This window comes from Papaver somniferum, chromosome 10 (assembly GCF_003573695.1).
Source record: "Papaver somniferum cultivar HN1 chromosome 10, ASM357369v1, whole genome shotgun sequence".
Lineage (NCBI taxonomy): Eukaryota > Viridiplantae > Streptophyta > Magnoliopsida > Ranunculales > Papaveraceae > Papaver > Papaver somniferum.
This window is the reverse complement of record NC_039367.1, coordinates 34,824,750-34,852,201: the sequence shown is the minus strand read 5'-3', so window position 1 is coordinate 34,852,201 and position 27,452 is coordinate 34,824,750. Positions and strand designations below refer to the sequence as shown.

General features: G+C 39.7%; 1 pseudogene; it reads right to left on the bottom strand.

The window, feature by feature from the left end:
- Positions 1–12,257: 12,257 nt before the first annotated feature.
- LOC113315520 lies at positions 12,258–19,119 on the bottom strand (annotated as a pseudogene).
- Between the last annotated feature and the right edge of the window lie 8,333 nt (positions 19,120–27,452).

The following is a 27,452-nucleotide window of genomic DNA, read 5'->3' as shown; positions in this document are numbered from 1 at the left end:
ACCGAACCAGAATTGTCTGAACAGCTGGCAGTAAGGTCATAACCGGGAGATAGACACAAATAATTTGAAATTACCAACTCCATATGAAATTACGAAAATTTTCATGTTTTCCATTAGAATTTGTTGATTATCCAACTCCATAGTGGATGAAAATTGGCAAAAATAAGTAAATGAGTTGACCATTTCTTTATAAAAAACGGTGACACAAATAATTTTCTTTCCAGGTTTACTTCTGTCTTTATTTACCGAACGAATTTTATATATACACAATTATATGAGCACATGATAGTTTGAATACATACTCAATGTTATTATGTTATCTCGAATCATTACATACTCTGCAACTACTAGTCTTGTACCACATATATATTTTTATGTCATCATCCATTCCAAGTTATAATCTAATTTTATCAACGTGTTTCCGTGAGTTTCCACCTCCAACTTTATCCCTAGAAAAAATGATGGTAAAAGTTCCACTATTATGGTCGATGAGAAGTGAACTCTCACTCACAATAAAAAGTTCTTCTAAATCACCAAGAACAAATCACACGCGTTACTACAACGATGTTTGCAAAGATATAACTAAAGTTTTTTTGTAATAGTAAACATTAAATGATTTCTCATTATTTTTATTTTCTTTTGGTGAATGATATATCTTTATGTAAGTATCTAACAACTGAGTTGGTCCAACACTTAATGGTTGTACTAAGAGACATCTGATTCGAATCTCATTTTGTTATGAGTATGAGGTAGTCTTAGTGGTCTAGAATCTGATATTTGAATCCAGCTTACTTTAGTGTGCAGAATATTTCTTTTTTTCTTTTATTGTCTAGATGCCTAACCCTTTTTTTATAAAAATATAATATATATAAGACAACAAAGGCAAGTTTAAGCTGGTAAAATGTTGAAGTTCTTGATGAACTGAATGAATCCTAGATTCGATGTTGCCAAAAGCCTCTTTTTTCCAAAGCTAAAGAATATGTTTGGTATAATGAAGTTTAGAATTGAGATGATAAGAAAGAGATCCCAAAAAAGTTTGGTTCCAACTGTAGTTGATATTATCAGAGCATGAAGCTTGAGAAAACCAACATCTGTAAAGACGGAAAGGAACTATTCTAGGCCTGAAATCTCGACAAGTTGACAATAAATTTGGTGATGATCTGAAGCAACTGGTGGAATATGCTGAAGAGAAGATGTATTATAACCATTCATCCATAAAACATTAACCAAAGCTCTGTCTAATCTAGTAGCAGTACGAGCATTATATGTTTTTTGGTTAGACCAAGTTGTTGTAGCTCCCGAAAAATCTAAATCAATTAAACCTAATTGATGAGTAATAGGTCTAATTAATCTATAGTGTTGGTGATGAGAGTTGTGAGAAATCTGGATTTCTAAATCATTCAGAGTGATATTAAGATCACCAATTAAAATCCACGACAAGTCTACATGAGGTTGCATTTCTTGTAAGTATTGTCATTGATGTTTTCATTTTCAGTCGGGTCATGAGCTCCATACATACAACTTAACAGGATATCAGGATGATGCAATGAGTATGCAAAATGGCATGTATGTTATGCCTGGTTTTATGCATAATTTCAAGGTTAATACCTAGTTTCCAAGCTATAGAGATACCAACAGAAAGTGCATGCCAGAAATTAGGATATAAATTGTTGCAAGTAAAAATACATTTTTGAGTCATGTGTTTTGGTTTCAGACAAAAAGAAAACATCTGGATTATATTTACTAATAAAAAATTGAAGGTAATCACGAGTATTAGGATTTCCAAACCCTTGACAGTTCCAAGAAAGAAGTTTCATAGTTAGAGAAGGGTGAAAGTATGATAACAAAAGAAGTAAAATGAAAATGAGAAAAGTCAAATTTCGGACAAAAACAAGTTCAAAAGGAAGAAGAAATACCTATTGATCAGCAACAGGGAGGTTATGATTAAGAAATCGATTTCTTGCATCCATGTCTAAAGAAGTTGTCTCATAATGAATATTGGGTTGAGGTTCCCAACATCGACTTCCTCTTATTGGCTCAATAAAGGATTGTTGATCAGGTAGGTAGATGGTGGAGCCTTGAGCAGGCACATTATGAAGATGGCTAGTAGATGCTTGATTAATAGTAGTAATCTGATTTGACTCATCACCCGAGAGAACAATAGTATTCATATTTCTGCTTCTTTTTCGATGAGTCAAAGTACGACACACAATTTCAGGAGTAGAGTTGCCCTAAACCAAAGCATTATTAGAATAAGATGTTACTTTATCATATGGCGCTACCGAGGAATCAGATTGAGAATTTGTCGACATAAAATAAAAGATATGCATTCCATCTAGAGGGCCAAGCTGAACTGTAGTTGGTTCTTGTAAGTAAATTCTTTTCTGATGACCATGTTGCATAAAAAGATTAGCCAATTCTTGAGGGTTTCTGTCAGGTAAAACAACTGGCTCCAAAGTAGGTCCAAAATTACGTACAGTTATTTCCGTATGCATTCTCCCATTCTTGCGAGATGCACATAGGCTAGTATCATGAGCTGGAACTTTAAATTCATCACATAGTTTGTAAGGCTATTTTGCAAAAAAGAAGCCAACCATCTTATAACTCCTGCAACATTTGCAACATGAATTCCTTTTATCATGGGGGTAGTTACCGGAACCATAACTAGTGCTCTGAATTTATTGGAAGTAGTGGGGTAGACACCATCAGGCTCAACTACAATAGTTTCTCTCATAATATTACCAAAGAAGGTAAGCATTTCTGGGTAGGTAAATTCAGGTAATAGATACTTGTATTCCAGCCAAAAAGGTGATGAGGTAAATTCAGTTTAAATCTTGATATGGATAAGAAGGGTTACAATCTCTAAGAACAATGAGATAACCATCAAAATTCCATGCTCCTCCAAACAAGATAGCATTTGTATCTTCTGTTGTGCAAAATCGAAGTGTGAAAATATTAGGTTCAAGAGAACAAAGTTCTACTCCAAATACCTACTGAACTGGAAGTAAAAGAATTAGTTTTCCAAATCAAGTCATGGGCTTCGCCATGAACATATGGATTTCAGGAAGCTTTTTACCAACAACATTGGTCTACTGTGGGTGCTGAGGTAACTGCAATGGTACAACATTTCTTTACTATTAAATTCATGCTTCAAGATATTAATCGAACATTTCAAGTTCTTATACCTAAAACATTACATCACAAACACCAAATGAATACAGACCTATTAGTTTGTGTAATGTTAGTTATAAGATTATTTCGAAAATCATTTACAAAAAATTCAAAAAATTACTTGCTAATTTCATATCACCAACATAATGTGCTTATGCACCTAGTAGACACATACAAAACAATATTATCATTGCACATGAGATCATCCATACAATAAATAAAAAAGAAAAGGAAAAATTTCTTATATTGGCCTCAAGTTGGATATGTCGAAAGCTTTCGACAGACTTGAATGGCCATTTCTTTTTGACATTCTTCTGCAGCCTGGTTTTCATCAGGATTGGATTCAACTAGTCAAACAATGTGTTACTACAACTAGCATCTCTCTTCTCATCAATGGCAAGCCATCATCTTCTTTCACTCATTCACGAGGAATTCGACAAGGTGATACATTATCACCTTATCTCTTTCTTATTGTTATGAAGGCTTTCTCAAGAATCATTCAGTCTACAAATACTACATGGTAACTTAAAAGGTGTCAAAGTTACGAAAAATAACCCTGAGGCGGGTGGTCGGACTATAGGAGCGGTGGTGAGAAGGGTTTTTAATTCCTCCCATGCCTTCACACAAGCAGCATCGAAATTGAAGGCAACATCTTTGGAGAGAAGACTGCACAGAGGTCTGGAGATTTTGCTGAAATCTTTGATGAATCGCCGGTAAAAACCAGCATGACCTAGAAATGATCTGATCTCCTTCACAGAGCAAGGTTGTGGTAGATGTTGAATGAGGTCAACTTTAGCTTTATCCACTTCAATTCCTTTCTCTGAGATGATGTGTCCTAGAACTATTCCTGACTTCACCATAAAATGGCATTTTTCCCAATTTAGAACAAGGTTCTTTTCTTTACATCTGGATATCACGAGGGCAAGATGCTTCAAACATTCGTCAAACGAGGAACCAAAAACAGAGAAATCATCCATAAAGATCTCGAGAAAACTATCTATCATGTCAGAAAAAATGCTCATCATGCAACGCTGAAAAGTAGCAGGTGCATTACACAACCCGAAGGGCATACGTCTATAAGAAAACGTCCCAAATGGACACGTGAATGTAGTTTTTTCCTGATCTTCTGGAGTAATGTGAATTTGGTTATAACCGGAAAATCCATCTAGAAAACAGTAGTGACTGTGTCCAGACACACGTTCTAGCATTTGGTAAATGAAAGGGAGCGGGAAGTGATCCTTCCTTGTTATTGTGTTCAACTTCCTGTAGTCGATGCATACTCGCCATCCTGTGGTTGTACGAGTAGGGACTAATTCATTCTTGTCGTTCTGAACTACAGTAATGCCTGACTTCTTAGGCACAACTTGAATGGGACTAACCCATTTGCTATCGGGAATTGGGTATATGATACCCGCATCAAGTAGTTTCAGGATCTCTCCTTTGACTACATCTCTCATGTTAGGATTAGGTCTCCTTTGCATTTCCCTCGATGGTTTGGCATTCTCTTCAAGGTTAATGTGGTGCGTGCAAATGGTGGGACTAATTCCTTTGAGATCTGAGATGGTCCATCCTAAGGCCTCTTTGTGTTCCTTAAGTACTTCTAAAAGCTTACTTTCCTGTTCCATGTCTAAACATGATGAAATAATGACAGGTAAAGTATCAGAAGAACCTAGGAATGCGTATTTCAACGTACTAGGCAATGTTTTCAATTCAAGCTTGGGTGGCTCAACAATGGATGGAATAAGCTTGGAATCAGAGAGTAGGGGTGGTTTCTCCATTTCATATTTCCTTTCCGTGACGTCCATTTGAGGTACAGATTCGAGCAGAGATAGGACGTCACTACAGTATGCATCATCATAGGAATCAGGGTTAAAGTTCTCCATACATGCTTGAAAGGGGTCGACGGATAGAATGTTAGTCAACGAATCTTGCATTAATCCTTCAATCATATTAACTTCATGCACATCATCATCATCAAGATTCACAGGTTGTTGACTAATATCGAACACATTCAATTCTACCGTCATGTTACCAAAAGACAGTTTTAACACTCCATTCCGACAGTTGATGATCGCGTTGGACGTAGCCAAGAAAGGACGTCCTAAGATGACAGGAATGTGACAGTCTGGGTTTTGTACAGGTTGAGTGTCTAAGAAAATGAAGTCTACGGGAAAATAGAATTTGTCAACCTTGATCAAAACATCTTCGACCACTCCACGAGGAATCTTGACAGATCGGTCTGCCAGTTGTAGAGTGATAGATGTTGGTTTCAACTCCCCAAGACCTAACTGCTCATAAACAGAATATGGCAGTAGGTTAACACTTGCACCTAGGTCTAATAACGCTTTATTGACCGTGTGTTCTCCTATAGTGCAAGAAATTGTTGGACATCCTGGATCCCTAAACTTGGGTGGAGTTTTGTTCAGAATGATGGAACTTACCTGCTCAGCTAAGAAAGCACGTTTTTGCACATTGAGCTTGCGCTTTTGAGTACACAAGTCTTTGAGGAATTTGGCATAAGCAGGGATTTGCTTGATTGCTTCAAGAAAAGGAATGTTGATGTTGACTCTCTTGAACAGATCTAACATCTCATTGTAATGGGTACTTTTCTGTTGATAGATCAATCTTTGAGGAAATGGGGCAACAGGAGAATGAGTTGGCAAAGGGACATTCACAGCAGTAGAATTGTCAGATTTTCCAACTTGCTCAGGTTCTTTGGTTTTCTGGGGTTGTGGAGACAGCGTGGAATTTGTATCAGATTCATTAGGTTCGCCCACGTTGTTCTCGATGACTTTACCACTTCGGAGGGTGGTAATGGCATGGACTTGATCGGGTGAGGTTTCAGTGAAGGATGTTGTGCCTGTTTGAAATATCCTCTTGGATTTTGTTGGGGTTGGCTCGGAAGTTTACCCTTTTCTCTCTCACACATTTGATCCATCTTTTGATCTAGATTTTTCTGACTTTGCATCAAACTCTGGAACATTTCCTCTAGGGTGGATAATCTCTTGTCTGTATTGTGTTGAGGATATGATTGTTGTTGAGAGTTTGATTGTTGTTGAGGGTTTCTCGGGTGTTGATAACCTTGATTGTTCTGATATCCCTGATTGTTTTGATAGCTCTGATTGGGTTGAGATGGTCCTCCTTGAGTGGGTCCTTTTGACAATGAAAAGTTAGGGTGGTTTCTCCATCCTGGATTGTAGGTCTGTGAATAAGGGTTATGCTCTGGTTTTTGAAACATGGCATGTGCCTGTTCGAGCCTAGATTCCTGGACTGCAAGCAAATCGGGACAATTTTGGAATTGATGGTTGGGGTCGTTACAAGCAGCACAAACAGACGAAGCGACATGCTCTCGGAGAGTAGTGGTGGAAGGTTTTGAATTTTTATGTAGTTCTAACTCTTCTAATCTCCTAACTATTGATGCCATGTTTGCTCTTCCCTCAAAATCCGCTTCAATCCTAAAAGCCTTTGCTTCGGATGTAGTCTTTCTGGTTTCACGGATGGATTCCCACTGTTGCGTCTTTTCAGCTACTTCAATCAAGAAGTCCCAAGACGCGTCAGTAGTTTTATCTACGAATAGACCATTACACATCGACTCAACCGTTGTTCGGGTGGACACATCTAGACCTTCATACAAAATTTGCACAAGTCTCCATTTTTCAAAACCATGATGGGGACATTGGAGCAATAATTCATTGAATCTCTCCAAGTATCTAGCTAAGGTTTCACCCTCTAATTGCACAAAGCTATTCAGACTTTGGCGAATTGTCGCAGTCTTGTGGTTCGGGAAAAACTTTTTGAAAAACTCCTTTATGAGGTCATCCCATGTCATGATGGATTGAGGCTGTAAATCATAGAGCCAGGACTTTGCCTTATCTTTCAGGGAGAAAGGAAAAAGCCTTAACTTCAGGGTTTCGTCGGTCATTTGAGTGAAACGCAGAGTTCCACAAATTTCCTCGAATTCTCTCACGTGGTGGTACGGGTTTTCATTCTCAACACCTCTAAAAATAGGAAGCATCTGTATTGTGCTTGATTTCAGCTCATAATGGCCATTAGCCTCGGGCAGCAAAATACAAGAAGGTTGACTGGCTCTAGTTGGGTACATATAATCCTTGAGGGTACGGGGTTCTCCCATTGTTTCTGGTTGATCTGGACTGTCTCCCTCAGAACTTAGAATTTCGATAGGTTCGTCTGGGTTAATTCTAACAAGTCTGTTTGTTTGGTCTCTGTAGGTCACAATCATGTCCTAGTAGGTACTTTAACTAACATGTTGGTCAGATAGAGCAATCGGAAACAATTTGGCCCACAAGGGTTATGAAGATTTGGTTTTGAATGGGTTTTGGTTTTAAGAAGGGATTTTGTTTGTGGTTTAAAAATTTAGGCTTTGAAAAAAAAATTTAAACTAAACCTAGCATAAATTAGCACAACTCATAAAAGAAAATAAAAACAATAATAATAATTAAGACAAGCCCATAAAAGAAAAAGAAAAATAAAAGAAAAAATAAAGAAAAACAAAAAAAAAATAATTACAGTCCCAAATAAAAAAAAAAGAAAAAGAAAAAGAAAATAAATAAAAATTATTACAATCCCAAATAAATAATTAAATTAATTATTACAAGCCCGAATTTGAATTTAAATGAGGCCCAAGTGGGTTAACTCATGGGTTAGGCTTACTTGTTTTTTGGAGGTAAGCCCAAAAATAGGCTTTTAGTCCCCTTTTAGTTGCAAAGCCCAGTTGGGCTTTATGATCGTCCTAAGCAGCTCACGTTCAAGCCCAGCAGCAATTGAAGTGAAGCCCAGCAGAGAATGAGGTTACTAAGCCCAGCTCAGTTGGTTCAAGCCCAGCAGCAAAGGTTGGATCAGAGCCCAGCAGCAGAGGGTGCACAAGCCCAGTTGACAGCTTCAGTTGGCAGCCCAGTTGGCTTGGCAGCAGGCTTGGCAGCAACAACAGCAGCAGCAGCAACAGCAGCAGCAGCAGCTTGGCAGAGAAAGCACCAACAGCAGCAGCAACAGAGAAAGCACCAGCAGCAGCAACAGCAACAGCAGGCTTTGGCTTTGGCTTTGGCTTGGCAGCAGCAGCAACAGCAGCAGCAGCAGCTCAGGCAACAGCAGATGGCAGCACCACTCCCCGGCAGCGGCGCCAAAAACTTGGTGTGACAAGCAAAGACACACAGAAGCTTGCAAGTATACAAGGCCAAGTTATGATATAGAAGGTAAGCAGGGGAAAGTCCACAGGGAGTGGGAGCAAACTAGAGAGAAACCTAAGCTAACAATGGAGACAGGGCACTATGGCAGTGAGCAAAGCAAGGTAATGTGGCAGATTCAAAGAACTAAAACAGTTACACAACAAAGCAGCACAGCAGAATAACAATAGCAGGGAACCAAGGCTATAAGCCAAGGGCAAGGTGAGGATTGTGCACTGATTTCAGTGCACAACAGCTACAAATTGCAGGAATTTAAACAAGAAAAACAGGCAAGGAGAATAACTGATCAGGAAGCAAAATAGAACTGAAAAGAGGTGACTGCAAAGGGATTGGTGGTTAAGCCAAGGCTTAGGATCCACCTTGTGTCCTAATCAAACAACATGTTTCTAGGTTGAGTTTGATCCTATGCATACATCTAGAAATAGAAGAATACTAAATTGCTCAATAGTTTGCCCCTAGCATTGGCTGTCTTTTGACAGCACAGCCAATCACAGGCACTATGAGCATTGGTATCTCCCATTTGCTCAATCAAAACATACATCAGGAGAACTATCCTAGCAACCTGTCAATTGACAGTACACAAGGCTTCAACTGAGCCTTAGCTTAGTGCTATTTAGCTCATGCTAACCATGGATAAAGCAATAACATTCATCATATGTGATAATTTAGACACAATTAGCAACATTTAAGATAACTAAAAACATATGCAACTTTCAACTGTTAACAGTGATGCAAAAATCAGAAATTGGAATTGCAAAATTAAAATTGTTCTAATTCTCTCCTGGCTAGTCCAGAGAGATACCCAGTGTACAACCCCTCACACCCTTTTATAGTTACAACAAAATAAATTCCAAATCCCCCAAATCAGTAAAATTAGGGTTTACCAAATCTTACCTAATTCGATGAAATAACTGCTCCATCACGTCGACCCATCCTTCTATTTCTCTTCCTGGGTCATCTCCTGCTCCAATTGCTGCTCTAACATCAACTTATATCTTCAATTTCTCACCTAGGGTTTCAGTGATGAGAGATGAGAAATTGAGGAGATTAGTTGATGAAAAAGAGGTAAAACGTGATAGTGATGATGGGTTTAGGTGTGGTGGTGGTAGAGTGATTTGGGGAGAAGATGGTGGAGTGATTTGGGGAGAAGATGGTGGTACTGTTGCAGAGGGGGGGGGGGGGGGGGGAAGATGGTGTCGATGGGGTTTGAGGAAGGGTGTGTTTGGCGATGGGTATAGGTATTAGGTACTAGGGTGTTGAGCAGGTGTAGAGGATTTTGATGTTTCGCGAAGCTGGACCGATGGATGGGAAGATGGTAGGTGGATCTGACGGCGATGCGGAGGCAGGCGATGAGCGACCGTCGGATGAAGAGATACAACGAAACGAACGGTACTTGATGGAGTTAGGTACTATAGTGTAAGGCGGAGATATCAAACTTCGATGCACAGCAAGGGAGCGACCGTCGGATGCTCCTGAGAACTGATCTGACGGCTGAAGACGCAAGCGGGTATGGATTTGGGTTTTAGGCTTTTGGGTATAGAATATGGGTTTGGGAAATGAGTTTGGGCTTGGAAAACCTTGAGCCCACTTCTTCTTTAAGAACAACTTTCTTCTTCTTGAGCCCATTTCCAGCTTTTTGGACGTGCGCTCCATTCTTTGCGGCTTCCTTGCGTAATTCCTCCCGGCTTTTCACTACTTTTCTGCTCTATTTGCTCCGCAACTCATCCAATCTTTATTTATTACCTAAAAATGCAAAATTAAGTAAGAAAAATATTTATTCTTGAAAACAATGAAAATACAGAATATGGGATAAAATGTAGAATTAATGCACAAAAGATGAGTTAAAATGCCAACAAAAAGGGATAAATATATACATTATTTGGCACTCATCAAATACCCCCAAACCTGAATTTTACTTGTCCTCAAGTAAAACAAAACTAAGGAAATCCTAACTATACCACTGTCGCTGGTCTCTCGAATGCATTTAGCGTATGCACTAAGCCTTTTAAACCACTAAGTGTCCCTAGTGGACGAGTTGAAGTCTCGTGAAGGTTTGCTTAGAACGTACCTACAAAGTTCTAGGTCAAAATATAAGCTCAGATTCCATCAAATGTGACATGTGCAAAACAGTTTAAGCTCACAGCAAAATGGAGATGTCAATCTAGCTATCAAAGGCACAATCCTAGCACTGATAACAAAAAAAGACATGTGATAAGAGTGTAAAGTGTATCTACACATGTGTAAAGAAAGATCTGAAGTTATGACTACTAATCACCAAGAGATAGTTTCTCAGGCTAAGAACTGAGGTCGAAATCTAGCTAGCTGTCCGGACTTTACGAGAATTGTGAATGAGTTGGAGGTATTTCACAATTACTCGCGTTGTACATCAATGGCATACACCCTCCTTGCTTATTACAAAAAACAACAAAATGACTATTTACATGACTCTTATTTACATTGACTACTCTCTTTTATTTTTGGAACAAGAGAGAATGGAATTGATAAATACTTGATTTTTTTGTATTTTTCTGATATTTTTTTTTTTTTTTTTTTTTTTTTTTTTTTTTTTTTTTTTTTTTTTTTTGAAGGAAACACTTTTGATACATAACAAAAAGAAACAAAAGATTACATGACACTTTGCAAGAGGTAGCCCTTTTTGATGCACCCAGTTAAATTCGATGGTTGTCTTTCTTAATGTAACCTCCACCTTCTATCCCAACCAACCAAAGAACAAGCTAGTCAAGTTTCGTTCAGTATTCTAAAGTGATTGGCAATCGTAACTTCCTATCAAACACCTTGAAGATCGAGGCCATACATGTATTGGTAGATCGTGCGCGTGCAAATTTCTTACCACTATGTGAATTGTGCTAGAATCAGGGTGCCTAAATATCTAGACTAAGACTCCTAATAAAAATACATATTTGCACAAGAGTCAACATTTCAAGGTAAATGAGCTCCATTTTTATGTTTTTTTTCAATTTTTTAATTTTTTTGAATTTTTAATTTTTAATTTTTTTTTTTTTTTGGAATTTTTCAAGTTTTTCAAAAAGATGGAGTTTGTTTTCAATTATGGCAAATTATCATGGTATCTACTCTATACCCCCAAACCTAAACTAAACATTGTCCTCAATGTTTCAAAATATGGAAAGAATTATAAAACAATATATGAAGAGGAACATGCTGAGTAGAGTAAAAGGAGAGAGAATACCCGATTGTACGGTGGCAGCTCGATTAAAACTCCGTTATTCAAGGCAAAAATCCATCATATTAGGAGTCACAATGGATGAGCACAAAATATACACAAAAGGAAATTTAACTAACACATTATCTACAAGAAAATTTGGTTTTTAATGGGATTGGACTTTTTGGAAAAAATTTGGTTTTGTTGGGAAACATTTGGTTTTGATGGGAAAACGAAAAATTTTGGTTTTTAGGGAAAGATTTGGAAAACTTTTTGGTTATTTAGGGAAAGAGTGGACCAGTTTAGTCCACATAGACTGGGTCCTCCAGGTTGGTTGTTTCAATGTCGGGTGGAAATGGCTCAAGGAATGGCTTTAATCTCTGCCCGTTGACTTTGAAAACGTTCTTGTTGGAGACATCCTCCAGCTCTACAGCTCCATGAGGAAAAACTGTGCGTACTAGGTACGGACCCTTCCATCTAGAACGCAGTTTTCCTGGAAAAAGATGTAATCGGGAGTCATACAGCAAGACTTTCCGACCAGGAGTGAAGGATTTGCGCAGAATACGCTTATCATGAAATATCTTCATCTTTTGCTTGTACAGCTTGGCACTGTCATAAGCCTCATTTCTCAATTCTTCCAACTCGTTGAGTTGAAGTTTCCGTTGAATTCCAGCTTCGTCCAGAGAGAAGTTCAGCTCTTTGATTGCCCAGTAGGCACGATGTTCTAATTCCACAGGTAGATGGCACGGCTTTCCATACACTAGACGATAGGGGGACATGCCAATTGGTGTCTTATAAGCTGTTCTATAGGCCCACAAAGAATCATTCAATCTCAATGACCAATCTTTCCTGGACGGGTTGACCGTCTTCTCCAGAATGTGCTTAATTTCCTATTATTAGACACTTCCACTTGTCCACTAGTCTGAGGGTGGTACGGAGTAGCAACCTTGTGAGTTATGCCATACTTGCGTACTAAAGACTCAAAGTACTTGTTACGAAATGTGAACCGCCGTCACTGATGATAGCTCTAGGGGTACCAAAACGTGCAAATATGTTTTCCTTTAGAAATGAAAGTACCACCTTGTGGTCATTTGTTCTGGTTGCTATGGCTTCTACCCACTTAGAAACGTAATCAACTGCGACTAGGATGTACAACTTGCTGTCAGACATGGGAAATGGACCCATGAAGTCTATCCCCCAAACATCAAAAATCTCCACAATCAAAATGGGGTTCAATGGCATCATGTTTCTCCTCGAAATGCTTCCTAGCTTTTGACAGCGTTCACAAGCAACACAATAATCATGGCAATCCTTGAACAATGATGGCCAATAGAATCCACACTGCAAGATCTTTGCAGCAGTTTTCTTGGCACTGAAATGGCCTCCACATGCTTGGTCATGACAGAAAGATATCACATCTTTCTGTTCAGTGTTGGGGACACATCTCCTAATGATTTGGTCTGGGCAGTACTTAAACAAATATGGGTCATCCCAAAGGAAATGTTTGACTTCAGCCAGGAATTTAGAGCGGTCTTGTCTCGACCAACGTGAGGGCATCCTACCTGTAGCGAGGTAGTTAACAATATCAGCAAACCAAGGAAGGTCTGAGATAGACATCAGCTGTTCATCTGGGAATGATTCTCTAATCAGCTCACATTCATCAATAGACTCTAAAGTTAATCTAGACAAATGATCAGCAACCACATTCTCACAACCTTTCTTATCACGGATTTCGAGATCGAATTCCTGTAATAAGAGTATCCATCGAATAAGGCGAGCTTTAGCATCCTTCTTGGAAAGAAGATACTTCAAAGCCGCATGGTCTGTGTATATGATGATCTTAGACCCTATCAGATAAGATCTAAACTTGTCTAATGCGAAAACGACGGCAAGCAATTCCTTCTCGGTAGTTGAATAATTGAGTTGGGCATCATTAAGGGTTTTGCTAGCATAGTATATCACATATGGTAGTCTATCAACTCGCTGTCCTAAAACAGCACCAACAGCATAATCAGAGGCATCACACATAAGTTCGAACGGAAGCTTCCAATCGGGTGGTCGGACTATAGGAGCGGTGGTGAGAAGGGTTTTTAATTCCTCCCATGCCTTCACACAAGGCATCGAAATTGAAGGCAACATCTTTGGAGAGAAGACTGCACAGAGGTCTGGAGATTTTGCTGAAATCTTTGATGAATCGCCGGTAAAAACCAGCATGACCTAGAAATGATCTGATCTCCTTCACAGAGCAAGGTTGTGGTAGATGTTAATGAGGTCAACTTTAGCTTTATTCCCACTTCAATTCCTTTTCTGAGATGATGTGTCCTAGAACTATTCCTGACTTCACCATAAAATGGCATTTTTCCCAATTTAGAACAAGGTTCTTTTCTTTACATCTGGATATCACGAGGGCAAGATGCTTCAAACATCGTCAAACGAGGAACCAAAAACAGAAAATCATCCATAAGATCTCGAGAAAACTATCTATCATGTCAAAAAATGCTCATCAGCAACGCTGAAAAGTAGCAGGTGCATTACACAACCCGAAGGGCATACGTCTTAAGCAAACGTCCCAAATGGACACGTGAATGTAGTTTTTCCTGATCTTCTGGAGCAATGTGAATTTGGTTATAACCGGAAAAGCCATCTAGAAAACAGTAGTGACTGTGTCCAGACACACGTTCTAGCATTTGGTCAATGAAAGGGAGCGGGAAGTGATCCTTCCTTGTTACTGTGTTCAACTTCCTGTAGTCGATGCATACTCGCCATCCTGTGGTTGTACGAGTAGGGACTAATTCATTCTTGTCGTTCTGAACTACAGTAATGCCTGACTTCTTAGGCACAACTTGAATGGGACTAACCCATTTGCTATCGGGAATTGGGTATATGATACCCGCATCAAGTAGTTTCAGGATCTCTCCTTTGACTACATCTCTCATGTTAGGATTAAGTCTCCTTTGCATTTCCCTCGATGGTTTGGCATTCTCTTCAAGGTTAATGTGGTGCATGCAAATGGTGGGACTAATTCCTTTGAGATCTGAGATGGTCCATCCTAAGGCCTCTTTGTGTTCCTTAAGTACTTCTAAAAGCTTACTTTCCTGTTCCGTGTCTAAACATGATGAAATAATGACAGGTAAAGTATCAGAAGAACCTAGGAATGCGTACTTCAACGTACTAGGCAATGTTTTCAATTCAAGCTTGGGTGGCTCAACAATGGATGGAATAAGCTTGGAATCAGAGAGTAGGGGTGGTTCCATTTCATATTTCCTTTCGTGACGTCCATTTGAGGTACAGATTCGAGCAGAGATAGGACGTCACTACAGTATGCATCATAGGAATCAGGGTTAAAGTTCTCCATACATGCTTGAAAGGGGTCGACGGATAGAATGTTAGTCAACGAATCTTGCATTAATCCTTCAATCATATTAACTTCATGCACATCATCATCATCAAGATTCACAGGTTGTTGACTAATATCGAACACATTCAATTCTACCGTCATGTTACCAAAAGACAGTTTTAACACTCCATTCCGACAGTTGATGATCGCGTTGGACGTAGCCAAGAAAGGACGTCCTAAGATGACAGGAATGTGACAGTCTGGGTTTTGTACAGGTTGAGTGTCTAAGACAATGAAGTCTACGGGAAAATAGAATTTGTCAACCTTGATCAAAACATCTTCGACCACTCCACGAGGATCTTGACAGATCGGTCTGCCAGTTGTAGAGTGATAGATGTTGGTTTCAACTCCCAAGACCTAACTGCTCATAAACAGAATATGGCAGTAGGTTAACACTTGCACCTAGGTCTAATAACGCTTTATTGACCGTGTGTTCTCCTATAGTGCAAGAAATTGTTGGACATCCTGGATCCCTAAACTTGGGTGGAGTTTGTTCAGAATGATGGAACTTACCTGCTCAGCTAAGAAAGCACGTTTTTGCACATTGAGCTTGCGCTTTTGAGTACACAAGTCTTTGAGGAATTTGGCATAAGCAGGGATTTGCTTGATTGCTTCAAGAAAAGGAATGTTGATGTTGACTCTCTTGAACAGATCTAACATCTCATTGTAATGGGTACTTTTCTGTTGATAGATCAATCTTTGAGGAAATGGGCAACAGGAGAATGAGTTGGCAAAGGGACATTCACAGCAGTAGAATTGTCAGATTTTCCAACTTGCTCAGTTCTTTGGTTTTCTGGGGTTGTGGAGACAGCGTGGAATTTGTATCAGATTCATTAGGTTCGCCCACGTTGTTCTCGATGACTTTACCACTTCGGAGGGTGGTAATGGCATGGACTTGATCGGGTGAGGTTTCAGTGCAGGATGTTGTGCCTGTTTGAAATATCCTCTTTGGATTTTGTTGGGGTTGGCTGGAAGTTTACCCTTTTCTCTCTCACACATTTGATCCATCTTTTGATCTAGATTTTTCTGACTTTGCATCAAACTCTGGAACATTTCCTCTAGGGTGGATAATCTCTTGTCTGTATTGTGTTGAGGATATGATTTTGTTGAGAGTTTGATTGTTGTTGAGGGTTTCTCGGGTGTTGATAACCTTGATTGTTCTGATATCCCTGATTGTTTTGATAGCTCTGATTGGGTTGAGATGGTCCTCCTTGAGTGGGTCCTTTTGACCATGAAAAGTTAGGGTGGTTTCTCCATCCTGGATTGTAGGTCTGTGAATAAGGGTTATGCTCTGGTTTTTGAAACATGGCATGTGCCTGTTCAAGCCTAGATTCCTGGACTGCAAGCAAATCGGGACAATTTTGGAATTGATGGTTGGGGTCGTTACAAGCAGCACAAACAGACGAAGCGACATGCTCTCGAGAGTAGTGGTGGAAGGTTTTGAATTTTTATGTAGTTCTAACTCTTCTAATCTCCTAACTATTGATGCCATGTTTGCTCTTCCCTCAAAATCCGCTTCAATCCTAAAAGCCTTTGCTTCGGATGTAGTCTTTCTGGTTTCACGGATGGATTCCCACTGTTGCGTCTTTTCAGCTACTTCAATCAAGAAGTCCCAAGACCGTCAGCAGTTTTATCTACGAATAGACCATTACACATCGACTCAACCGTTGTTCGGGTGGACACATCTAGACCTTCATACAAAATTTGCACAAGTCTCCATTTTCAAAACCATGATGGGACATTGGAGCAATAATTCATTGAATCTCTCCAAGTATCTAGCTAAGGTTCACCTTCTAATTGCACAAAGCTATTCAGACTTTGACGAATTGTCGCAGTCTTGTGGTTCGGGAAAAACTTTTTGAAAAACTCCTTTATGAGGTCATCCCATGTCATGATGGATTGAGGCTGTAAAGCATAGAGCCAGGCCTTTGCCTTATCTTTCAGGGAGAAAGGAAAAAGCCTTAACTTCAGGGTTTCGTCGGTCATTTGAGTGAAACGCAGAGTTCCACAAATTTCCTCGAATTCTCTCACGTGGTGGTACGGGTTTTCATTCTCAACACCTCTAAAAATAGGAAGCATCTGTATTGTGCTTGATTTCAGCTCATAATGGCCATTAGCCTCGGGCAGCAAAATACAAGAAGGTTGACTGGCTCTAGTTGGGTACATATAATCCTTGAGGGTACGGGGTTCTCCCATTGTTTCTGGTTGATCTGGACTGTCTCCCTCAGAACTTAGAATTTCGATAGGTTCGTCTGGGTTAATTCTAACAAGTCTGTTTGTTGGTCTCTGTAGGTCACAATCATGTCCTAGTAGGTACCTTAACTAACATGTTGGTCAGACAGAGCAATCGGAAACAATTTGGCCCACAAGGGTTATGAAGATTTGGTTTTGAATGGGTTTTGGTTTAAGAAGGATTTTGTTTTGGTTTAAAAATTTGGGCTTTGAAAAAAAAATTTGAACTAAACCTAGCATAAATTAGCACAACTCATAAAAGAAAATAAAAACAATAATAATAATTAAGACAAGCCCATAAAAGAAAAAGAAAAATAAAAAAAAATAAAGAAAAACAAAAAAAAACAAAAAAAAAATAATTACAGTCCCAATAAAAAAAAAGAAAAAGAAAAAGAATAAATAAAAATTATTACAATCCCAAATAAATAATTAAATTAATTATTACAAGCCCGAATTTGAATTTAAATGAGGCCCAAGTGGGTTAACTCATGGGTTAGGCTTACTTGTTTTTTGGAGGGAAGCCCAAAAATAGGCTTTTAGTCCCCTTTTAGTTGCAAAGCCCAGTTGGGCTTTATGATCGTCCTAAGCAGCTCACGTTCAAGCCCAGCAGCAATTGAAGTGAAGCCCAGCAGAGAATGAGGTTACTAAGCCCAGCTCAGTTGGTTCAAGCCCAGCAGCAAAGGTTGGATCAGAGCCCAGCAGCAGAGGGTGCACAAGCCCAGTTGACAGCTTCAGTTGGCAGCCCAGTTGGCTTGGCAACAGGCTTGGCAGCAACAACAGCAGCAGCAGCAACAGCAGCAGCAGCAGCTTGGCAGAGAAAGCACCAACAGCAGCAGCAACAGAGAAAGCACCAGCAGCAGCAACAGCAACAGCAGGCTTTGGCTTGGCTTGGCTTGGCAGCAGCAGCACAGCAGCAGCAGCAGCTCAGGCAACAGCAGATGGCAGCACCACTCCCCGGCAGCGGCGCCAAAAACTTGGTGTGACAAGCAAAGACACACAGAAGCTTGCAAGTATACAAGGCCAAGTTATGATATAGAAGGTAAGCAGGGGAAAGTCCACAGGGAGTGGGAGCAAACTAGAGAACCTAAGCTAACAATGGAGACAGGGCACTATGGCAGTGAGCAAAGCAAGGTAATGTGGCAGATTCAAAGAACTAAAACAGTTACACAACAAAGCACACAGCAGAATAACAATAGCAGGAACCAAGGCTATAAGCCAAGGGCAAGGTGAGGATTGTGCACTGATTTCAGTGCACAACAGCTACAAATTGCAGGAATTTAAACAAGAAAAACAGGCAAGGAGAATAACTGATCAGGAAGCAAAATAGAACTGAAAAGAGGTGACTGCAAAGGGATTGGTGGTTAAGCCAAGGCTTAGGATCCACCTTGTGTCCTAATCAAATGACATGTTTCTAGGTTGAGTTTGATCCTATGCATACATCTAGAAATAGAAGAATACTAAATTGCTCAATAGTTTGCCCCTAGCATTGGCTGTCTTTTGACAGCACAGCCAATCACAGGCACTATGAGCATTGGTATCTCCCATTTGCTCAAGCAAAACACATCAGGAGAACTATCCTAGCCCTGTCAATTGACAGTGCACAAGGCTTCAGCTGAGCCTTGGCCTGTGCTATTTAGCTCATGCTAACATGGATAAAGCAATAACATTCATCATATGTGATAATTAGACACTAGCAACATTTAAGATAACTAAAAACATATGCAACTTTCAACTTAACAGTGATGCAAAAATCAGAAATTGGAATTGCAAAATTAAAATTGTTCTAATTCTCTACTGGCTAGTCCAGAGAGATACACAGTGTACAACCCCTCACACCTTTTATAGTTACAACAAATAAATTCCAATCCCCCAAATCAGAAAATTAGGGTTTAAAATTTACCTAATTGATGAATAACTGCTCCATCTCGTCGACCCATCCTCTATTCTCTTCCTGGGTCATCTCCTGCTCCAATTGCTGCTCTAACATCAACTTATATCTTCAATTTCTCACCTAGGGTTTCAGTGATGAGAGATGAGAAATTGAGGAGATTAGTTGATGAAAAAGAGGTAAAACGTGATAGTGATGATGGGTTTAGGTGTGTGGTGGTAGAGTGATTTGGGGAGAAGATGGTGGAGTGATTTGGGGAGACGGATGGTGGTACTGTTGCAGAGAGGGGGGGGGGGGGGAAAGATGGTGTCGATGGGGTTTGAGGAAGGGTGTGTTTGGCGATGGGTATAGGTATTAGGTACTAGGGTGTTGAGCAGGTGTAGAGGATTTTGATGTTTCGCGAAGCTGGACCGATGGATGGGAAGATGGTAGGTGGATCTGACGGCGATGCGGAGGCAGGCGATGAGCGACCGTCGGATGAAGAGATACAACGAAACGAACGGTACTTGATGGAGTTAGGTACTGTAGTGTAAGGCGGAGATATCAAACTTCGATGCACAGCAAGGGAGCGACCGTCGGATGCCTGAGAACTGATCTGACGGCTGAAGACGCAAGCGGGTATGGATTTGGGTTTTAGGCTTTTGGGTATAGAATATGGGTTTGGGAAATGAGTTTGGGCTTGGAAAACCTTGAGCCCACTTCTTCTTTAAGAACAACTTTCTTCTTCTTGAGCCCATTTCCAGCTTTTTGGACGTGCGCTCCATTCTTTGCGGCTTCCTTGCGTAATTTCTCCCGGCTTTTCACTACTTTTCTGCTCTTTTTGCTCCGCAACTCATCCAACTTTATTTATTACCTAAAAATGCAAAATTAAGTAAGAAAAATATTTATTCTTGAAAACAATGAAAATACAGAATATGGGATAAAATGTAGAATTAATGCACAAAAGATGAGTTAAATGCCAACAAAAAGGGATAAATATATACAATATTTGGCACTCATCAAATACCCCCAAACCTGAATTTTACTTGTCCTCAAGTAAAACAAAACTAAGGAAATCCTAACTATACCACTGTCGCTGGTCTCTCGAATGCATTTAGCGTATGCACTAAGCCTTTTAAACCACTAAGTGTCCCTAGTGGACGAGTTGAAGTCTCGTGAAGGTTTGCTTAGAACGTACCTACAAAGTTCTAGGTCAAAATATAAGCTCAGATTCCATCAAATGTGACATGTGCAAAACAGTTTAAGCTCACAGCAAAATGGAGATGTCAATCTAGCTATCGAAGGCACAATCCTAGCACTGATAACAAAAAAAGACATGTGATAAGAGTGTAAAGTGTATCTACACATGTGTAAAGAAAGATCTGAAGTTATGACTACTAATCACCAAGAGATAGTTTCTCAGGCTAAGAACTGAGGTCGAAATCTAGCTAGCTGTCCGGACTTTACGAGAATTGTGAATGAGTTGGAGGTATTTCACAATTACTCGCGTTGTACATCAATGGCATACACCCTCCTTGCTTATTACAAAAACAACAAAATGACTATTTACATGACTCTTATTTACATTGACTACTCTCTTTTATTTTTGGAACAAGAGATGATGGAATTGATAAATACTTGATTTTTTTGTATTTTTCTGATATTTTTTTTTTTTTTTTTTTTTTTTTTTTTTTTTTTTTTTTTTTTTTTTTTTGAAGGAAACACTTTTGATACATAACAAAAGGAAACAAAAGATTACATGACACTTTGCAAGAGGTAGCCCTTTTTGATGCACCCAGTTAAATTCGATGGTTGTCTTTCTTAATGTAACCTCCACCTTCTATCCCAACCAACCAAAGAACAAGCTAGTCAAGTTTCGTTCAGTATTCTAAAGTGATTGGCAATCGTAACTTCCTATCAAACACCTTGAAGATCGAGGCCATACATGTATTGGTAGATCGTGCGCGTGCAAATTTCTTATCACTATGTGAATTGTGCTAGAATCAGGGTGCCTAAATATCTAGACTAAGACTCCTAATAAAATACATATTTGCACAAGAGTCAACATTTCAAGGTAAATGAGCTCCATTTTTATGTTTTTTCATTTTTTAATTTTTTAATTTTGATTTTTAATTTTTTTTTTTGGAATTTTTCAATTTTTTCAAAAAGAAGGAGTTCGTTTTCAATTATGGCAAATTATCATGGTATCTACTCTATACCCCCAAACCTAAACTAAACATTGTCCTCAATGTTTCAAAATATGGAAAGAATTATAAAACAATATATGAAGAGGAACATGCTGAGTAGAGTAAAAGGAGAGAGAATACCCGATTGTACGGCAGCTCGATTAAAACTCCGTTATTCAAGGCAAAAATCCATCATATTAGGAGTCACAATGGATGAGCACAAAATATACACAAAAGGAAATTTAACTAACACATTATCTACAAGAAAATTTGGTTTTTAATGGGATTGGACTTTTTGGAAAAAATTTGGTTTTGTTGGGAAACATTTGGTTTTGATGGGAAAACGAAAAATTTTGGTTTTTAGGGAAAGATTTGGAAAACTTTTTGGTTATTTAGGGAAAGAGTGGACCAGTTTAGTCCACATAGACTGGGTCCTCCAGGTTGGTTGTTTCAATGTCGGGTGGAAATGGCTCAAGGAATGGCTTTAATCTCTGCCCGTTGACTTTGAAAACGTTCTTGTTGGAGACATCCTCCAGCTCTACAGCTCCATGAGGAAAAACTGTGCGTACTAGGTACGGACCCTTCCATCTGGAACGCAGTTTTCCTGGAAAAAGATGTAATCGGGAGTCATACAGCAAGACTTTCTGACCAGGAGTGAAGGATTTGCGCAGAATACGCTTATCATGAAATATCTTCATCTTTGCTTGTACAGCTTGGCACTGTCATAAGCCTCATTTCTCAATTCTTCCAACTCGTTGAGTTGAAGTTTCCGTTGAATTCCAGCTTCGTCCAGAGAAAGTTCAGCTCTTTGATTGCCCAGTAGGCACGATGTTCTAATTCCACAGGTAGATGGCACGGCTTTCCATACACTAGACGATAGGGGGACATGCCAATTGGTGTCTTATAAGCTGTTCTATAGGCCCACAAAGCATCATTCAATCTCAATGACCAATCTTTCCTGGACGGGTTGACCGTCTTCTCCAGAATGTGCTTAATTTCCCTATTAGACACTTCCACTTGTCCACTAGTCTGAGGGTGGTACGGAGTAGCAACCTTGTGAGTTATGCCATACTTGCGTACTAAAGACTCAAAGTACTTGTTACGAAAATGTGAACCGCCGTCACTGATGATAGCTCTAGGGGTACCAAAACGTGCAAATATGTTTTCCTTTAGAAATGAAAGTACCACCTTGTGGTCATTTGTTCTGGTTGCTATGGCTTCTACCCATTAGACACGTAATCAACTGCGACTAGGATGTACAACTTGCTGTCAGACATGGGAAATGGACCCATGAAGTCTATCCCCCAAACATCAAAAATCTCCACAATCAAAATGGGGTTCAATGGCATCATGTTTCTCCTCGAAATGCTTCCTAGCTTTTGACAGCGTTCACAAGCAACACAATAATCATGGCAATCCTTGAACAATGATGGCCAATAGAATCCACACTGCAAGATCTTTGCAGCGGTTTTCTTGGCACTGAAATGGCCTCCACATGCTTGGTCATGACAGAAAGATATCACATCTTTCTGTTCAGTGTTGGGGACACATCTCCTAATGATTTGGTGGGCAGTACTTAAACAAATATGGGTCATCCCAAAGGAAATGTTTGACTTCAGCCAGGAATTTAGAGCGGTCTTGTCTCGACCAACGTGAGGGCATCCTACCTGTAGCGAGGTAGTTAACAATATCAGCAAACCAAGGAAGGTCTGAGATAGACATCAGCTGTTCATCTGGGAATGATTCTCTAATCAGCTCATTCATCAATAGACTCTAAAGTTAATCTAGACAAATGATCAGCAACCACATTCTCACAACCTTTCTTATCACGGATTTCGAGATCGAATTCCTGTAATAAGAGTATCCATCGAATAAGGCGAGCTTTAGCATCCTTCTTGGAAAGAAGATACTTCAAAGCCGCATGGTCTGTGTATATGATGATCTTAGACCCTATCAGATAAGATCTAAACTTGTCTAATGCGAAAACGACGGCAAGCAATTCCTTCTCGGTAGTTGAATAATTGAGTTGGGCATCATTAAGGGTTTTGCTAGCATAGTATATCACATATGGTAGTCTATCAACTCGCTGTCCTAAAACAGCACCAACAGCATAATCAGAGGCATCACACATAAGTTCGAACGGAAGCTTCCAATCGGGTGGTCGGACTATAGGAGCGGTGGTGAGAAGGGTTTTTAATTCCTCCCATGCCTTCACACAAGCAGCATCGAAATTGAAGGCAACATCTTTGGAGAGAAGACTGCACAGAGGTCTGGAGATTTTGCTGAAATCTTTGATGAATCGCCGGTAAAAACCAGCATGACCTAGAAATGATCTGATCTCCTTCACAGAGCAAGGTTGTGGTAGATGTTGAATGAGGTCAACTTTAGCTTTATCCACTTCAATTCCTTTTCTGAGATGATGTGTCCTAGAACTATTCCTGAATTCACCATAAAATGGCATTTTTCCCAATTTAGAACAAGGTTCTTTTCTTTACATCTGGATATCACGAGGGCAAGATGCTTCAAACATTCGTCAAACGAGGAACCAAAAACAGAGAAATCATCCATAAAGATCTCGAGAAAACTATCTATCATGTCAGAAAAAATGCTCATCATGCAACGCTGAAAAGTAGCAGGTGCATTACACAACCCGAAGGGCATACGTCTATAAGCAAACGTCCCAAATGGACACGTGAATGTAGTTTTTTCCTGATCTTGGAGCAATGTGAATTTGGTTATAACCGGAAAAGCCATCTAGAAAACAGTAGTGACTGTGTCCAGACACACGTTCTAGCATTTGGTCAATGAAAGGGAGCGGGAAGTGATCCTTCCTTGTTACTGTGTTCAACTTCCTGTAGTCGATGCATACTCGCCATCCTGTGGTTGTACGAGTAGGGACTAATTCATTCTTGTCGTTCTGAACTACAGTAATGCCTGACTTCTTAGGCACAACTTGAATGGGACTAACCCATTTGCTATCGGGAATTGGGTATATGATACCCGCATCAAGTAGTTTCAGGATCTCTCCTTTGACTACATCTCTCATGTTAGGATTAAGTCTCCTTTGCATTTCCCTCGATGGTTTGGCATTCTCTTCAAGGTTAATGTGGTGCATGCAAATGGTGGGACTAATTCCTTTGAGATCTGAGATGGTCCATCCTAAGGCCTCTTTGTGTTCCTTAAGTACTTCTAAAAGCTTACTTTCCTGTTCCGTGTCTAAACATGATGAAATAATGACAGGTAAAGTATCAGAAGAACCTAGGAATGCGTACTTCAACGTACTAGGCAATGTTTTCAATTCAAGCTTGGGTGGCTCAACAATGGATGGAATAAGCTTGGAATCAGAGAGTAGGGGTGGTTCCACTTCATATTTCCTTTCAGTGACGTCCATTTGAGGTACAGATTCGAGCAGAGATAGGACGTCACTACAGTATGCATCATCATAGGAATCAGGGTTAAAGTTCTCCATACATGCTTGAAAGGGGTCGACGGATAGAATGTTAGTCAACGAATCTTGCATTAATCCTTCAATCATATTAACTTCATGCACATCATCATCATCAAGATTCACAGGTTGTTGACTAATATCGAACACATTCAATTCTACCGTCATGTTACCAAAAGACAGTTTTAACACTCCATTCCGAATTGATGATCGCGTTGGACGTAGCCAAGAAAGGACGTCCTAAGATGACAGGAATGTGACAGTCTGGGTTTTGTACAGGTTGAGTGTCTAAGACAATGAAGTCTACGGGAAAATAGAATTTGTCAACCTTGATCAAAATCTTCGACCACTCCACGAGGAATCTTGACAGATCGGTCTGCCAGTTGTAGAGTGATAGATGTTGGTTTCAACTCCCCAAGACCTAACTGCTCATAAACAGAATATGGCAGTAGGTTAACACTTGCACCTAGGTCTAATAACGCTTTATTGACCGTGTGTTCTCCTATAGTGCAAGAAATTGTTGGACATCCTGGATCCCTAAACTTGGGTGGAGTTTTGTTCAGAATGATGGAACTACCTGCTCAGCTAAGAAAGCACGTTTTTGCACATTGAGCTTGCGCTTTTGAGTACACAAGTCTTTGAGGAATTTGGCATAAGCAGGGATTTGCTTGATTGCTTCAAGAAAAGGAATGTTGATGTTGACTCTCTTGAACAGATCTAACATCTCATTGTAATGGGTACTTTTCTGTTGATAGATCAATCTTTGAGGAAATGGGGCAACAGGAGAATGAGTTGGCAAAGGGACATTCACAGCAGTAGAATTGTCAGATTTTCCAACTTGCTCAGTTCTTTGGTTTTCTGGGGTTGTGGAGACAGCGTGGAATTTGTATCAGATTCATTAGGTTCGCCCACGTTGTTCTCGATGACTTTACCACTTCGGAGGGTGGTAATGGCATGGATTTGATCAGGTGAGGTTTCAGTGCAGGATGTTGTGCCTGTTTGAAATATCCTCTTTGGATTTTGTTGGGGTTGGCTCGGAAGTTTACCCTTTTCTCTCTCACACATTTGATCCATCTTTTGATCTAGATTTTTCTGACTTTGCATCAAACTCTGGAACATTTCCTCTAGGGTGGATAATCTCTTGTCGGTATTGTGTTGAGGATATGATTGTTGTTGAGAGTTTGATTGTTGTTGAGGGTTTCTCGGGTGTTGATAACCTTGATTGTTCTGATATCCCTGATTGTTTTGATAGCTCTGATTGGGTTGAGATGGTCCTCCTTGAGTGGGTCCTTTTGACCATGAAAAGTTAGGGTGGTTTCTCCATCCTGGATTGTAGGTCTGTGAATAAGGGTTATGCTCTGGTTTTTGAAACATGGCATGTGCCTGTTCAAGCCTAGACTCCTGGACTGCAAGCAAATCTGGACAATTTTGGAATTGATGGTTGGGGTCGTTACAAGCAGCACAAACAGACGAAGCGACATGTTCTCGGAGAGTAGTGGTGGAAGGTTTTGAATTTTTATGTAGTTCTAACTCTTCTAATCTCCTAACTATTGATGCCATGTTTGCTCTTCCCTCAAAATCCGCTTCAATCCTAAAAGCCTTTGCTTCGGATGTAGTCTTTCTGGTTTCACGGATGGATTCCCACTGTTGCGTCTTTTCAGCTACTTCAATCAAGAAGTCCCAAGACGCGTCAGCAGTTTTATCTACGAATAGACCATTACACATCGACTCAACCGTTGTTCGGGTGGACACATCTAGACCTTCATACAAAATTTGCACAAGTCTCCATTTTTCAAAACCATGATGGGGACATTGGAGCAATAATTCATTGAATCTCTCCAGGTATCTAGCTAAGGTCTCACCTTCTAATTGCACAAAGCTATTCAGACTTTGACGAATTGTCGCAGTCTTGTGGTTCGGGAAAAACTTTTTGAAAAACTCCTTTATGAGGTCATCCCATGTCATGATGGATTGAGGCTGTAAAGCATAGAGCCAGGCCTTTGCCTTATCTTTCAGGGAGAAAGGAAAAAGCCTTAACTTCAGGGTTTCGTCGGTCATTTGAGTGAAACGCAGAGTTCCACAAATTTCCTCGAATTCTCTCACGTGGTGGTACGGGTTTTCATTCTCAACACCTCTAAAAATAGGAAGCATCTGTATTGTGCTTGATTTCAGCTCATAATGGCCATTAGCCTCGGGCAGCAAAATACAAGAAGGTTGACTGGCTCTAGTTGGGTACATATAATCCTTGAGGGTACGGGGTTCTCCCATTGTTTCTGGTTGATCTGGACTGTCTCCCTCAGAACTTAGAATTTCGATAGGTTCGTCTGGGTTAATTCTAACAAGTCTGTTTGTCTGGTCTCTGTAGGTCACAATCATGTCCTAGTAGGTACCTTAACTAACATGTTGGTCAGACAGAGCAATCGGAAACAATTTGGCCCACAAGGGTTATGAAGATTTGGTTTTGAATGGGTTTTGGTTTAAGAAGGGTTTTGTTTTTGGTTTAAAAATTGGGCTTTGGAAAAAAAATTTTGAACTAAACCTAGCATAAATTAGCACAACTCATAAAAGAAAATAAAAACAATAATAATAATTAAGACAACCCATAAAAGAAAAAGAAAAAAAAGAAAAATAAAGAAAAAAAAAAAAAACAAAAAAAATAATTACAGTCCCAAATAAAAAAAAAAGAAAAAGAAAAAAATAAATAAAAATTATTACAATCCCAAATAAATAATTAAATTAATTATTACAAGCCCGAATTTGAATTTAAATGAG